Source organism: Pseudophryne corroboree, chromosome 1 (genome assembly GCF_028390025.1).
Source record: "Pseudophryne corroboree isolate aPseCor3 chromosome 1, aPseCor3.hap2, whole genome shotgun sequence".
In the NCBI taxonomy this organism is placed as follows: domain Eukaryota; kingdom Metazoa; phylum Chordata; class Amphibia; order Anura; family Myobatrachidae; genus Pseudophryne; species Pseudophryne corroboree.
This window is the reverse complement of record NC_086444.1, coordinates 558,312,436-558,327,979: the sequence shown is the minus strand read 5'-3', so window position 1 is coordinate 558,327,979 and position 15,544 is coordinate 558,312,436. Positions and strand designations below refer to the sequence as shown.

At 43.7% G+C, this 15,544-nt stretch overlaps 1 long non-coding RNA gene across 2 annotated transcripts in view; it reads left to right on the top strand.

Annotated features, from left to right (window-relative positions):
• The first annotated feature begins 213 nt into the window (after positions 1-213).
• LOC134918261 (uncharacterized) overlaps positions 214-15,544 on the top strand; it is a 114,023-nt gene continuing 98,692 nt past the window's right edge. For both annotated transcript variants that reach the window (XR_010177442.1, XR_010177440.1), the window contains exons 1-2: positions 214-341; positions 9,808-9,976. This is a non-coding gene — a long non-coding RNA (uncharacterized LOC134918261). The remainder of the gene's footprint in view (positions 342-9,807; positions 9,977-15,544) is intronic.

Here is a 15,544-nt window from a genome sequence, read left to right as displayed (position 1 = left end):
GCATAATTAAATTGGTGGATTCAAAACCCTATTTATTAGATAATAAGTGTGTTCCCTTGTGTGGCATCCCATTGGAGCTGCTAAAAATTGTAGTGTCACTGTTGTGCCACTTCCCCAGCTGAATGCAGTCCTGGCTGGACATTATTAAACTTACAGCAGAGAAAGAGTTAACTACCGGTGGTGACAGTTGACAGTTGGGCGGGGGCCATCTTGGAAAGACAGAGAGAGCTGTGAAGCTGTGAACTGACACCAGCGCCTGGGTCTGGACGTCAGTGGTTCCCAGCGGAGGCAGAGTGGTATACAGGCCAGCGGAGGTGGTGATGCAGGCTTCACTCATACAGGTAAAGTGAATGGCAAGAAGAGAGGTAGGGAAGGGATATGGTCTTCTGACAGAAGTATCTGTTGGTACAAAGCAGGCACCCATTTGGAGTTCAGCTTCTAGTTACAGGTGAACACTAGCGCTGTGTATAAGGTCAGTGGATCAGCATGTGCATTCACCCACATCACAAGTCTACCCTAGAGAGGTAGAGATCACTTCAGGGACAGAGGCACCATGTGCAAGGCAAACTGCAACTCTGGCTTTTGTGCTACAGGAGAAAACCAGCTTTAAAGTTATTAGTTTTCCACAGGGCTAAAGTACTGCAAATTAACCAGCCACACTTGTATAAGAACAAAAGCATTACCAAGAGATAGCCAGCCATACAGATTTAGCTATGAGGCACATTGTGTAAGGCAAACCCAGACTGCACAGTGCAATAGGAACTATTCTGCTCCAAGAAAATAGGGACAGTTTAGTGTAAAACATCTACTCAAAAGCCAATGGAGTGTAATTGTTTGTAGACAGGAACAAGTAGCATTAGCGTTTGGCTGAGCAACGTGAAGCAGTTCCCGATTTTGCTGTCTAATATCTCCAGCAAATATTACCATTACGGACTGTGCACCATTGAGCTCAACTCCGTTGACCTGTGCTACTATATTCTATGGGTTCCCAAGGTTCAGTAAATATATATATATATATATATATATATATATATATATAGATAGATAGAAACACAAATCCGGCACTCTGAGGACAGTGTAACCTCCTGCAAACTTGCTGGTGTGCCATCCAAGAGAAAGTATCCCATAAATATCGAAAAACACAGGCGGCACTTCCAGACTGATAAAGTGAAAAAATCTTTATAGCAACGTTTCGGGGGGTCTCACCCCATCATCAGGCCTGATGATGGGGTGAGACCCTCCGAAACGTTGCTATAAAGATTTTTTCACTTTATCAGTCTGGAAGTGCCGCCTGTGTTTTTCGATATATATATATATATATATATAATACCTTGGAGAGGGCGGCACTCAGAGACTTGGCAAAATGGTATATAAGAAGAAAAACCCCGCAGGGCAACCTTTATTGTGACGTTTCGGGGACTAGCCCCTTCCTCAGTCTGAGGAAGGGGCTAGTCCACGAAACGTCACAATAAAGGTTGCCCTGCGGGGTTTTTTCTTCTTATATACCATTTTGCCAAGTCTCTGAGTGCCGCCCTCTCCAAGGTATTATATGCTAATCAGAGGTGACAAGCCCTGAAGGGAGGGCACCGAAGCAGGATTTGCGTTAGTCCGGAGTGCCGGGGTCCAGTTGCTGACTATATATATATATATATATATATATATATATATAATCTAGCAAATGTGCGGCACTCAGGTATAAAACTTCAAACGGCACCACTTGCAGGTATCAACGTTTCAATTGTATGCAAATAGTTGTCAGGATAAACAGAAACAAATAGTGTACTCACCTTATATCCCCACCATTGTGAATAGCAGCGGCGCCCGTCCGGGGGGACCCGCCCGGCGGCTTGGGCGCTGAGATATGACATAACCGTGTCATGCGTGCAACTCATCATCCCGGAGACCCGTCACCATGGAAACCCGAAATAGTGAATTCTAATACAAATAGCAATAATGTAACTACAGGACAGCAAAGAGAATCACATAATACCACATAATATACATGCCTTTGGACAAAAAATATGCATATTTTATGCTTGTGTCATGCGCAACTGTATAGCAGAAAGATCTATGCTATATATATAGGGGATGGCTTAATAGTACAGCTATATAACTATATAAGTCTATAATAACTGCCTCAAAATGAACAAAAGTCCTAGGATGAAGTAAATAATTGTATTAATAAATGGACTAAAGGGATATAAACTATCGAATCAGCTTAATGACAGTATACCTAATAGGTCAGTAGATCTCAATTTAGAACTACAGGGGCTGCATAATGGTACAGACTATTGAAAACATGCTAGTGACATGGCCTCATTCAAACCCAGAGGGGTGATGACGTCCAATTTTTTGATACATCTGGTCTCGCATCTTAACAATGCTCGATGTCTATCCCCTCCCCTAATTCTGGGGGGTATATGATCGATCATTCGATATTTGAGGCTGGCAAGCGAGTGTCATGCTTCCACAAAGTGGCGTGCCACCGGCTGGTCGCTGGTTCCACTAGTTAAGGCCAATCTAATAGTAGAGCGATGGGTGGTCATTCTCTCCTTGAATTTTCTTATCGTTTTGCCTTTGTAGCACAAGCCACAGGGGCAAACTATCTGATATACCTCATAAGTGGATTCGCAGGCCAAGTGATACTGTATCTTAATTTTATAGCCCAAATGCGGATGACAGAATGTATCACCTACAATGAGCTGCCTGCAGGTCGTACATGAGCATCTAAAACATCCTGCTTTTAATGGAGCTAACAGACAAGAATCATAGGGATGATTTTTAGTGGAATTGTCTGTCTTGACCAAATGTCTGTCTTGTCAGATTTCTGGCTCGCTTGTAGCAGGGCATGATGTCTGTAGATTGTATATCTAACTTGTTATCCGTTTGGATCACATACCAATTTTTCTTAGTCACTCTATTCGTTATTACTGAAGTAGCATTAAATTCACTCTTCCATGGAAATTTTAGTTTAGCCTCTGATGTAGCTCTCTTATGTAGTCATTTAGTGCGATCCATCTGTAAAACTTTATATTTGGTCGCGGTCAGTTGATTGATATCATATCCTCGACCAACCAGTCATTGAATCAGATCATCGATCTGTGTTTCAGCCATCTTGATATTATTATTGATCCTATGAATTCGGATCATTTGTGAATATGTCAGTCCAAACTTTAACCCTCTTGGATGACAACTAGAGGCATGCAGGAACGTATTCCTATCTGTAGGTTTAGTGAATACCGTAGTACTAATCAGAGCATTGTTGATCGAAATCCTTAGGTCCAAAAAATCAATGCTACTTTGATCCATTTGATATGTAAGCTTGACAGGACTGTCAGAAGCATTGTGTACATCCAGGATTTCTTTTAGGGTGCTGGATTGGCCCTTCCAAATGATTAATACATCATTGATTAATCTCTTATACAGAATTATCTGTGACGAGATTGATTCCTTCGTGAAGAAGATGTCATGTTCAACCTCGAACATGTATATATTTGCATAGGAAGGGGCTACGGCAGACCCCATAGCACACCCCCGGATATGTATAAAAAATGCATTGTCAAACAGGAAAAAATATTCCGGAAAGGATAAGTTCCAGTAACTGCGCAAGGATTTCTACTTGGATATTAACCATGGTGGTCATACTCATTAGTAGTTTCTTAACTGCTGCAATCCGTTCCTGATGTGGGATTATAGTATATAGACTATTTACAACAATAGTCACCAGCCAGACTCCAGATGGCAATTGGCCCAGATTGTATAGAGCATTCAGAAAAGCTGTAGCATCCATGAGGAAATGTGGATGTTGTTGTACACACGGTTGTAAAATAGAATCCAAGAGCATGGCTGTGGGCTGGAATAGTGAACCCCGAGCCGAGATGATAGGTCTCCCCGGTGGGGGGTTTAGCCCTTTATGAATCTTTGGTACTGTATACATTAATGGCGCTATAGGGTGCTCTGCAATTAATAAATCAAATGTTTCCTCTGAAATGATGCTCGCATCTTTAGCAAAAATAAGAGCCTCTTTTAATTCTTTTGAAAAGATGGTAGTCGGGTTTCCCCTGAGTTTACTGTATACTCCAGGGTCTTCTAGTTGACGGTAGATCTCTTTCCTGTAATCAGTGATGTCCTGAAGGACAATAGCCCCACCTTTGTATGCTGGTCTTATTATAAGTTGATCATTGTTGGCAACGCTAAACGCTAAAAGTTCTGGCTTGGATAAATTACGCTAAAAGTTCTGGCTTGGATAAATTACGCTTGGAATAATTGCTAGATTCTAGGAGATGTTGTGTCTCCTGGGCTACAAGGCGCATATATGTCTTAATACTTGCATTGTTGGACAATGGTTCAAATGCTGATGGTTTTTTAAATTGCAATAATGTATCAGGAATAATGAAATGATATTCCAATGATTTGTTGTGAAAGTATTCCCTAAATTTGAGCTTGCGATGGAGTTGAATTTTTTCCACCTGCCACTTTAATTCGTCAAAAGTAGCAGTAGGTATTAAGGACATGCCCTTGCCCAAAACTCGCTGTTCATTCGCTGATAGTTCGTAGCTAGATAAATTGAATATTACATTGACAAAACCGATCAACCATATACAAATATAGCAAACCTACATAGAGTCTAATTCAAATTGCTCATATTCTTCATCGCATTAATAAACCTAGCAAAGCGGCAAAAGTCTCACAGTAATCCTGACAGATTTCACATGGAACAGAATGTTGTACTAACACACTCCTAACGATCAATGAATGTACTGTACTGTATATGTTAACAGTTCTCAGATATAATCAAGGACCGCATTTAAAGGAAACAAGACCAAAGCATTCATTAAGGCCTTTTGGAGCCACAGTATTTAAACTATGGATCCATCTGGCCTCTCTTTGTAATAATGACCTGTCTCTGTCTCCACCTCTAATGTTATTGGCTGCCTGATCAATTATTTTATAGCGTAAGGTAGAAAACCCATGCTTGTGTTCATGAAAATGTTGTGCTACAGGTTGCTCCTGCAGCACAGCCTGACCTTCAAGTGATTGGCATATAGATGATCTATGCATATTCATGCATTCTTTGAATTGTCTCGTGGTCTTTCCAATATAGAAAAGACCACAAGGACAACTAATGAAATATACCACATAGGTACTAGAATACTTAAGTACTTGTGTGATTGGAATACGCTTACCCGTATGTGGGTGAGAGAGTCACCACATTCCAGAAAGCTACACGTCGTACACCCTGTGCAGCGGTAGCAACCTGGTTTGCGCCTCAAGAAATTCCCACTAGGGGATTTCTTCTTGAAGCTAGAAATATCGTTCCTAACCAACCAATCCTTCAGATTTTTATTCCGAGAAAAGCTAGGCATGATATTAGTGTTATGAAAGACCTTTAAGTCAGGATCCAATGTGACCAATGGCCACAATTGCCTGGTGTGTTTAACTATGCTCTGACTTTGACTGTTAACCTTTTGTGCAAATGGAATCTTATGATCAATGCTCTTCTTTTTCTTACTGGTATGTAGCACTTGATCTCTAGGAAGAGATAATACCTTGTGTTTAATATGTAATAAATCACAATAATCATAGCCTCCGGCTACAAACTGTCTGATCATGCTATCTATATCCTTCTCAGCACTGTCAATATTATCAGATATACGATGTACCCGAAGAAACTGTGAGAAGGGCAAACCTTTTTTCGTATTCACAGAGTGTTGACTAGAATAATGTATAACATTATTCCTATCTGTTGGGTTTCTAAACAATGAGGTATGTACACCATCAGAGTCCAAAGATATGGATACATCTAAGTAATTAACCTGTTCCTTGTAATTGTATACGTAAACTTGATATAGTCATTGTTGGTATTAGCTTTCAACATAAGGTCATGGAATTCCTGCTCATCTCCTAACCAAATGATGAAAAGGTCATCTATATATCTCAAAAATAATAAAATCTTCGAGGCTATATCACCATTTGAGAAAAAAATATAATGTTCTATACCAAACATATAACAATTAGCAAAAGCTGGGGCCACGCAGGACCCCATAGCACAGCCCTGCAGCTGGATATACCAATGGTTGTCAAACAAGAAATCATTTCTTTTAAGGGCTAATTCTAATGATTTGACAAAAAATGTCAAATCTGGACCACCATATTCCACACTCCGTGAGAGCAGCACTTCGTCAGCCCGTAGGCCACCCTCATGTGGTATACTAGTGTACATATTGACAACATCTAAAGTACACAAAAATCATGCTGGTAAAGGGGCTGGTAACGCTTTTAACTTCTGTAATAAAGTAGTCATATCTTTTAAATAGGTGGCTTGAGCTTGTATCACCGGTTGGAAAAAACTATCAAGGTATTTAGATACCTTGTAGTAGACTGAGTACCTAGCCGAAATGATAGGACGACCAGGAGGGCAAATTGCGTCTTTATGAATTTTCAGTAAGGTATAAAGCACAGGGGCCACTGGGTGCTCTTGAATCAGGGCATTCTTCACAACAGAAGTAATGTTTTTATCCTCAACCACCTGTGCCAATACCTTACCCAATTCTACATTAAAGGATCTCATAGGGTCAGCAGTAAGTTCTCTATATACAGTCAGATCACCTGTCTGTATACTTCATTCCGATATTGATCTATGTCCTGCACTACAATTCCACCCCCTTGTCTGCAGGGTGAATAATAATACTTTCATCCTGGCTTAATTTCACCAAGGTCCCAAACTCCTTTTTAGACATATTAGATGCTTGTGTCCCATCAGAATATATTGTTGGCTGCTCCAACTGTCTCTGGAAGCATTTCAAGGAGGCAATATTAGTATATGGATCAAACTTAGATCGTGATTTAATCAAACTTGGTAGGGCCTGCATTGGCTCCAACTGATCAGCAGACTGCGGCTTGGACTGGAAGAACTCTTTCAGTCTCAATTACGGTTAAATTTATAAGAGTCAATCTTCCATTGAAATTGGTCCATATCCTGTGATACTAGAACTGACACTGGGCAGCAAGATGCAGCACTGGACTATTGTACTGTAGTATACTGGTCACCACAATGCAGCACAAGACAATGAGTAGTGATACTGAACACTGATGAGGATACTAGAACTGACAGAGGGCAGCAAAATGCAGCACTGGACTATTGTACTGTAGTATACTGGTCACCACAATGCAGCACAAGACAATGAGCAGTGATACTGAGCACTGATGAGGATACTAGAACTGACACTAGGCAGCAAGATGCAGCACTGGACTATTGTACTGTAGTATACTGGTCACCACAATGCAGCACAGGACAATGAGCAGTGATACTGAGCACTGATGAGGATACTAGAACTGACACTGGGCAGCAAGATGCAGCACTGGACTACTGTACTGTAGTATACTGAGCACCACACAATGCAGCACAAGACAATGAGCAGTGATACTGAGCACTGATGAGTATACTAGAACTGACACTGGGCAGCAAGATGCAGCACTGCACTATTGTACTGTAGTATACTGGTCACCACAATGCAGCACAAGACAATGAGCACTGATCCTGAGCACTGATGAGGATACTAGAACTGACACTGAGCAGCGAGATGCAACACTGGACTATTGGACTGTAGTATACTGGTCACCACAATGCAGCACTGATACTGAGCACTGATATTGAGCTGATATTGAGCTTTCCACTCAGAGAACGTAGCCACGTCCTCTCGCTCTCTCTACAATGCACGAGTGAAAATGGCGGCGACACGCGGCTCTTTATATGGAATCCGAATCTCATGAGAATCCGACAGCGGGATGATGACTTTTTGCCTCGTTTCGGATTTCCGAGGCAGGCAGGAAGAACCGGGGCTGCCTCGGACCCGTGTAAACCATCTCTACCAAAAATTCATAAAGACGCAATTTGCCCTCCGGGTCATCCTATCATTTTGGCTAGGTACTCAGTCTACTACAAGGTATCTAAATACCTTGATAGTTTTTTCCAACCGGTGATACAAGCTCAAGCCACCTATTTAAAAGATACGACTACTTTATTACAGAAGTTAAAAGCGTTACCAGCCCCTTTACCAGCATGCTTTTTGTGTACCTTAGATGTTGTCAATTTGTACACTAGTATACCACATGAGGGTGCCCTACGGGCTGACGAAGTGCTGCTCTCACAGAGTGTGGAATACGGTGGTCCAGATGTGACATTTTTTGTCAAATTATTAGAATTAGCCCTTAAAAGAAATTATTTCTTGTTTGACAATCATTGGTATATCTAGCTGCAGGGCTGTGCTATGGGGTCCTGTGTGGCCCCAGCCTTTGCTAATTGTTATATGTTTGGTATAGAACATTATATTTTTTGTCAAATGGTGATATAGCCTCGAAGATTTTATTATTTTTGAGATATATAGATGACCTTTTCATCATTTGGTTAGGAGATGAGCAGGAATTCCATGACCTTATGTTGAAAGCTAATACCAACAATGACTATATCAAGTTTACGTATACAATAACAAGGAACAGGTTAATTACTTAGATGTATCCATATCTTTGGACTCTGATGGTGTACATACCTCATTGTTTAGAAACCCAACAGATAGGAATAATGTTTTACATTATTCTAGTCAACACTCTGTGAATACGAAAAAAGGTTTGCCCTTCTCACAGTTTCTTCGGGTACATCGTATATCTGATAATATTGACAATACTGAGAAGGATATAGATAGCATGATCAGACAGTTTGTGGCCAGAGGCTATGATTATTGTGATTTATTACATATTAAACACAAGGTATTATCTCTACCTGGAGTTCAAGTGCTACATACCAGTAAAAAAAAGAAGAGCATTGATCATAAGATTCCAGTTGTACAAAAGTTTAACAGTCAAAGTCAGAGTGTAGTTAAACACACCAGGCAATTGTGGCCGTTAGTCACATCGAATCCTGACTTAAAGGTCTTTCATAACACTAATATCATGCCTAGCTTTTCTCTGAATAAAAATCTGAAGGATTGGTTGGTTAGTAACGATATTTCTGGCTTCAAGAATTTATTGAGGAGCAAACCAGGTTGCTACCACTGCACAGGGTGTACGACATGTAGCTTTCTGGAATGTGGTGACCCTTTCTCTCACCCACATACGGGTAAGCGTATTCCAATCAAACAACTGCATACGTGTTCTAGTACCTATGTGGTATATTTCATTAGTTGTCCTTGTGGTCTTTTCTATATTGGAAAGACCACGAGACAATTCAAAGAACGCATGAATATGCATAGATCATCTATACGCAAATCACTTGAAGGTCAGGCTGTGCTGCAGGAGCAACCTGTAGCATGACATTTTCATGAACACAAGCATGGGTTGTCTACCTTACGCTATAAAATAATTGATCAGGCAGCCAATTACATTAGAGGTGGAGACAGAGACAGGACATTATTACAAAGAGAGGCCAGATGGATCCATAGTTTAAATACAGTGGCTCCAAAAGGCCTTAATGAATGTTTTGGTCTTAATTGTTTCTTTTAAATGTGGTCCTTAATTATATCTGAGAACTGTTAACATATACAGTACAGTACATTCATTCATTGATCATTAGGAGTGTGTTAGTCCAACATTCTGTTCCATGTGAAATCTGTCAGGATTATTGTGAGGCTGTTGCCGCTTGGCTAGGTTTATTAATGCGGTGAAGAATATAAGCAATTTGAATTAGACTGTATGTAGGTTTGATATATTTGTATATGGTTGATCGGTTTTGTCCTCATCAGATCAAAGGATTTATATGTTTTATATAGTAGGATGACAATGCTATTTCGGTTTACATCCCTGCGGTTTCAGATTGGCGAGGGTGCGTCACATGATTTGGCCTCCGTGCGTTGCTGGGCAACGGGACGCTGGAGCTGACAGGAGACACTGCACAGCGTGCGTTGACAGAGGTGACGTCACTGGATGGCATCCAGTGCCTGGTACCCAGCGGCGGGAAGCGGAGGAGGACTACGTGCACTGGGTGAGCTATAAATATTGTTTATTGTATGTTGGGGGTCATTCCGAGTTGTTCGCTCGCAAGCTGCTTTTAGCAGCTTTGCACACGCTAAGCCGCCGCCTACTGGGAGTGAATCTTAGCTTATCAAAATTGCGAACGAAAGATTAGCAGAATTGCGAATAGACACTTCTTAGCAGTTTCTGAGTAGCTCCACACTTACTCGGCATCTGCGATCAGTTCAGTGCTTGTCGTTCCTGGTTTGACGTCACAAACACACCCAGCGTTCGCCCAGACACTCCTCCGTTTCTCCAGCCACTCCCGCGTTTTTCCCAGAAACGGTAGCGTTTTTTCGCACACACCCATAAAACGGCCAGTTTCCGCCCAGAAACACCCACTTCCTGTCAATCACATTACGATCACCAGAACGAAGAAAAAACCTTGTAATGCCGTGAGTAAAATACCTAACTGCATAGCAAATTTACTTGGCGCAGTCGCACTGCGGGCATTGCGCATGCGCATTAGCGACTAATCGCTCCGTTGCGAGAAAAAAATACAGAGCGAACAACTCGGAATGACCCCCATTGTCTGTGTGTATGATCCTGAAGACAATTTTTCAATAAATCAAAACGTTGATATTGTTTCCCTTGCTGTGGAGTCCCGTGAGTGCCACCCGCTTGCTGTTCTCTCTCTCTCTCTCTGTATATATATATATATATATATATCTTGTGACAAGGCTAACACACACGGGGACTTAGATGAACACTTTCAGTGTTTATTTTGCACAGCAGGTCACCACATAGCAAGTTGATTCCATACAGTCGGTATTACAGGCAGTAGCATACAGGTACTCACAGCATAGCAGACTCTTGATAGGCTCCAGTGGTCCCTAGTCTAACCCATACAACCCGGCCTATCACTCGGGTAGCTATTCCACCGTTGAGAGCAAGGTGACCCTGTCCTGGAAAGCCTTATATCAGGAAATCCCAGGTGCTGCTGATCACACACCTGGGAGTCTGCTACTGCTTCTAAAACCTGGTCTGGATCCTCCACATTACTTTTACATGGAAAACTGCTGTCTCTGCCACACTCCTCCCCCCTTAGCTTCAACCACCCTGGTGAAGCTACACTATTTTCAGGTGAGCTCTCTGCCTCGCCCACCCCCACCTGTGTCATCCACCCAGGTACACAGCCTTCCATCACCTTCCAGAGGTCACCCACCTCGCCTTTTTCCTCCTCCCCTAGCTTCACCATAGGGTTACTTGGAGGAACAGGACCTACAAACCTCCTGGAAAGGGCATCGGCATTGAGGTGTTTCCCCGGACGATGCCTCACCTCAAACTTAAATGGCTGCAAAGCCAAAAACCAATGGGTCACACGAGCATTCACCTCTTTGTTTGTATGCATCCACTGTAAGGGTGCATGGTCTCTGACAAACAAAAACTCTTGTCCCAGTAAATAATATCTTAATGACTCAACTGCCCATTTAATGGCCAAGCACTCCTGTTCCACAGTTGAGTACCTGCGCTCCCTGGGCAATAATTTATGGCTAAGATAGAGGATGGGCTTCTCCTCTCCATCTAGCTCTTGGGATAGGACCGCTCCTAATCCTGTCCCAGAGGCATCTGTTTGTAACACAAATTGATTTTTAAAGTCAGGAGCTTGTAAGACAGGCTCATTACACAAAGCTCATCTTAAATCTTACCAAGCAGTTTCCACTGGTCCAGACCACGTTATCTTGTCTGGGCATTGTTTTTTAAGACATTCAGTTAGTGGAGCCGCTCTAGCGGCGAAATACTGAATGAACCTGCGATAATATCCGACCAAACCGAGAAATGTTCTAAGTTGTGATTTACATTTAGGTCTGGACCAGGTGAGGACTGCTTCTACTTTACTAGGCTGAGGTTTAACATGTCCTCTGTCCACAATGTACCCCAAATACTTGGCCTCAATCATACCAATGGCACATTTCTCGGGGTTGGCGGTAAACCCGTGTGCCCGTAGAGACCTTTGGTAGGTGTGACTCCCAATCAGAGCTGAAAATAACGATGTCATCTAAATATGCAGCCGCATATTCCCTGTGGGGCCGCAGCAACTTATTCATAGCTCTCTGGAAGGTTGCTGGGGCACCATGTAAACCAAATGAGAGCATTTTATATTGGAATAAGCCTTATGGGGTAGAGAAGGCTGTTTTTGCCTTAGCAGCTTCTGTTAGCGGAATCTGCCAATAACCTTTTGTCAAATCAAGTGTAGTGAGATATTGACTATTGGCTAAATTTTCTACTAACTCATCCACCCGTGGCATAGGGTAGGAATCAAACCGGGACACTTGATTTAATTTACGGAAGTTATTGCAGAACCGTAAGGCACTGAAGGCTTTGGTACTAGGACAATTGGATTATTCCACTCACTGGTGGATTCCTCGATAACCCCTAGGCATAACAGTTCTTCCAACTCCTGCTTTGCCGTTGCCCGCTTCGCTTCGGGTATGCGATATGGCCTCTGTATAATGACCACCCCGGGTGGAATTACCACATCATGTTGAATGATATGTGTCTTTCCCGGAATGGCAAAAAACACATCTTGGTAGCGTTTCACCAAGTTCACCACTTCCTGTTTCTGTTCAGGAGTAAGCGTGACTTCAGTGGGCACCTGGCATTCTGAGATCTTTTTAGCTACCAAAGTGGGCCGATTGGCAGTTTCCTTCCAGGGTTTTAACAGGTTTGCATGGTAGATTTGTACCCCCCTCCTTCTACCATCCTGTCGGACCCTGTAATTGACCGGTCCCACTACCTCGATGATCTCATAGGGCCTCCGCCATTGTGCATACATCTTGCTTTCTGTGGTGGGCACCAGCACTAACACTTTATCTCCCAGATTAAAGGACCGGTTAAATAAGGTGATGTCATACCTCTGTTTCTGACATTGTTGGGCCCTTTTCATGTGTTCATTCAGTAGTGGCGCAATCTGCCTTAAGCGGCCGTAGAACTGGGCCACAAACTGAACAACGTTAGGGTCCTGGCAGGGTTGTTCTTTCCACCCTTCTTTTAAGAGATCTAGAATTCCTCTGGGCTGTCTGCCATAGAGGAGCTCAAAGGGACTAAACCCTGTAGAAGATTGGGGTACCTCTCTAACCGCAAACATCAAATAAGGTAGGAGCAGATCCCAATCTAGTTTTTCTTGTGACACTGCCCTCTTTATCATTTGCTTAATGGTTTTATTAAATCTTTCTACCAGGCCATCTGTCTGCGGGTGGTACACCGTTTAGTAACCAACATAAATCTTTCATGAATTTAGACACGAAAGGTGTACCTTGATCCAATAGGACCTCTTTCGGTATTCCTAACCGGGCAAACATGGTTAGTAGTTCTCTGGCAATAGTGCTAGACTTCATATTGCGCAGGGGTATAGCTTCTGGGTACCTGGTGGCATAATCAACTACCACCAATATGTATTGGTGCCCCCGAACAGACTTTTCCACTGGCCCTATCAGATCCATACCAATCCGCTCAAAAGGTACGGAAATGATAGGAAGGGGTACCAGTGGAGCTCTAAACTTTGGCCGTGGGGCTGTTCTTTGGCAGACTGGGCATTCCTGACAATACCTCTTAACGGAAGCATAGATGCCAGGCCAAAAATACCTTAACTGGATGCGTTGGAGTATTTTCTCCTCCCCTAGATGGCCACCCCACAAATGCGTATGGGCAGCTTCTAACACCAACCGCTCCAGTTTTCGGGGAACCAAGAGCTGATCTACCCGTTTCCCTTGTAAAGTAGCGACACAATACAGCAAATCATTTTTCAACACAAAATATGGTACACCCTCTGATGGTAAAGCATCAACTACCCTGCCATTAACTACTTTAACAGTCTCAAAGGCGTGTGCCAAATTGCTGTTGATCTCTCCCAAAGTCCTGCAGTGATATCTTCTCACCAACTGGGTTCCAATGGGCCTCGGACTCAGTCTTTTGGGGTGGTCTGGGACTGGCAGCCTCTCTCCCGGATGCTAAACTTTGGTAGTCTCTGGTCTCTGGCTTCTGAGTTGTTTTGGTGGTTGACGGTTTGTGGGTAGCATGCCAGGTAACCGGCTCCTGCAGCAATGGAAAGTCCCGGCCCAGGATCAGTGGATACGGGGCCTGGAAGTCACCGCCGCCACCACCTTTAATGACCGACCTTGAATGACATGGGGTAAGTAGACACGTGGGCACTCCTCCACATCTCCATGGACGCACAACACCCTGACAGGATGCTGGACCTTGTCAGCTCCCGGGAGAACCACGTTGGCTGCGACAATGGTGATTTAATTGCTGATATCCACCAGGGCCCAAATCTCCCGGTCTCCCACCTGTACATGCACTCGGAACAAGGAGGACTCTGCTTGGGATACCCCCACCGCCGCCATGCTGACCAACGGCCGAGTCGTTTTCGCCGCACTGCAATCCATCGGCTCACCCTGATTCGGGCAGTCCCGCCGTACATGACCAGGCTTACTGCACTCAAAGCACACCAAGGGAGGCGGGCCTTTGGTTTAACTACTGGGACCTGAGTCCTGGGTTTAGGTGTTGGCCCGTATCCGGACATGGCTTTATTCAGCTTTCCCAGCGCCAGGTGCCGCTCAATCACCACCGCAACTCCTCAAATGTCTGGTGGTCAGCCTGAAGGGCCCACTGCTGCACCAAGCTGTCTAACACTCGCATAGCCTGGTCCAGTGCGACTACTTCCACAATCTGTAACACAGAGTTTTTATCTGGCTGCAACCAGGCCCTTGCCAGTCAGGCTAGTTTGGCCAGCTGAATCCTGGGAGGCTCAGAGCCTTCCAGCCGCCAATCATGGCCTTTGCTGGGCCCCATTACTCCAATCCTATCCAGTATAGCCGTTTTCAGGGCAGGATAGGAGCGTGCCTCAGCCACAGTCATGTCCACATATGCCCGCTGTGCCTCCCCTCTTAAGCAGGGAGCCAGCCTGTCAGACCATTCCTCCGCAGGCCATCCCTACCGCGTCGCTGTGCGCTCAAACGTGCAAAGGAATGCCTCTATATCATCTGCTGGGGTGAGCTTCAGTAGCCTTTCCTGCTCTGGCTCAGATTTCTTTAGCGCTTTTAACTCATCACACAACATTTGAATTTGAGTTTGCTGTCTTTCAGCCTGGGTTCGTTGCCCCTCATGTAACATCTGAATCTGGGTTGGTTGCCCCTCATGTAACATTTGAACTTGAGTTTGCCGTCTTTCAGCCTGGGTTCGTTGCCCCTCATATAACATTTCAATCTGGGTTTGTTACCCAGCTGCAAGTTCAGCAAATTGTTTTAGTAACTCCTCCATATTGCCCTGCGTGGCCACTTTAAGGACAAATCTAGGAGGTTTAATATAATGTGCCAGGCTTATCAAACAGGCCAAGCCGACACCCGCCTGGTTTGCTGGCTTATTTAACACATAACAGCAAACAGTCTGCCTATAATGCTATGGCCCTTTAAGGCTGCTACTTGCACTGCATAACCAAAGGGAAGAAAAGAAAAAGGAAAAACTTGCAGTTTAAACACTGGTATGCTTACCGACCGTTTCTACTGTACACTGTGTCCTTGCTCGCATTCTCCACCAC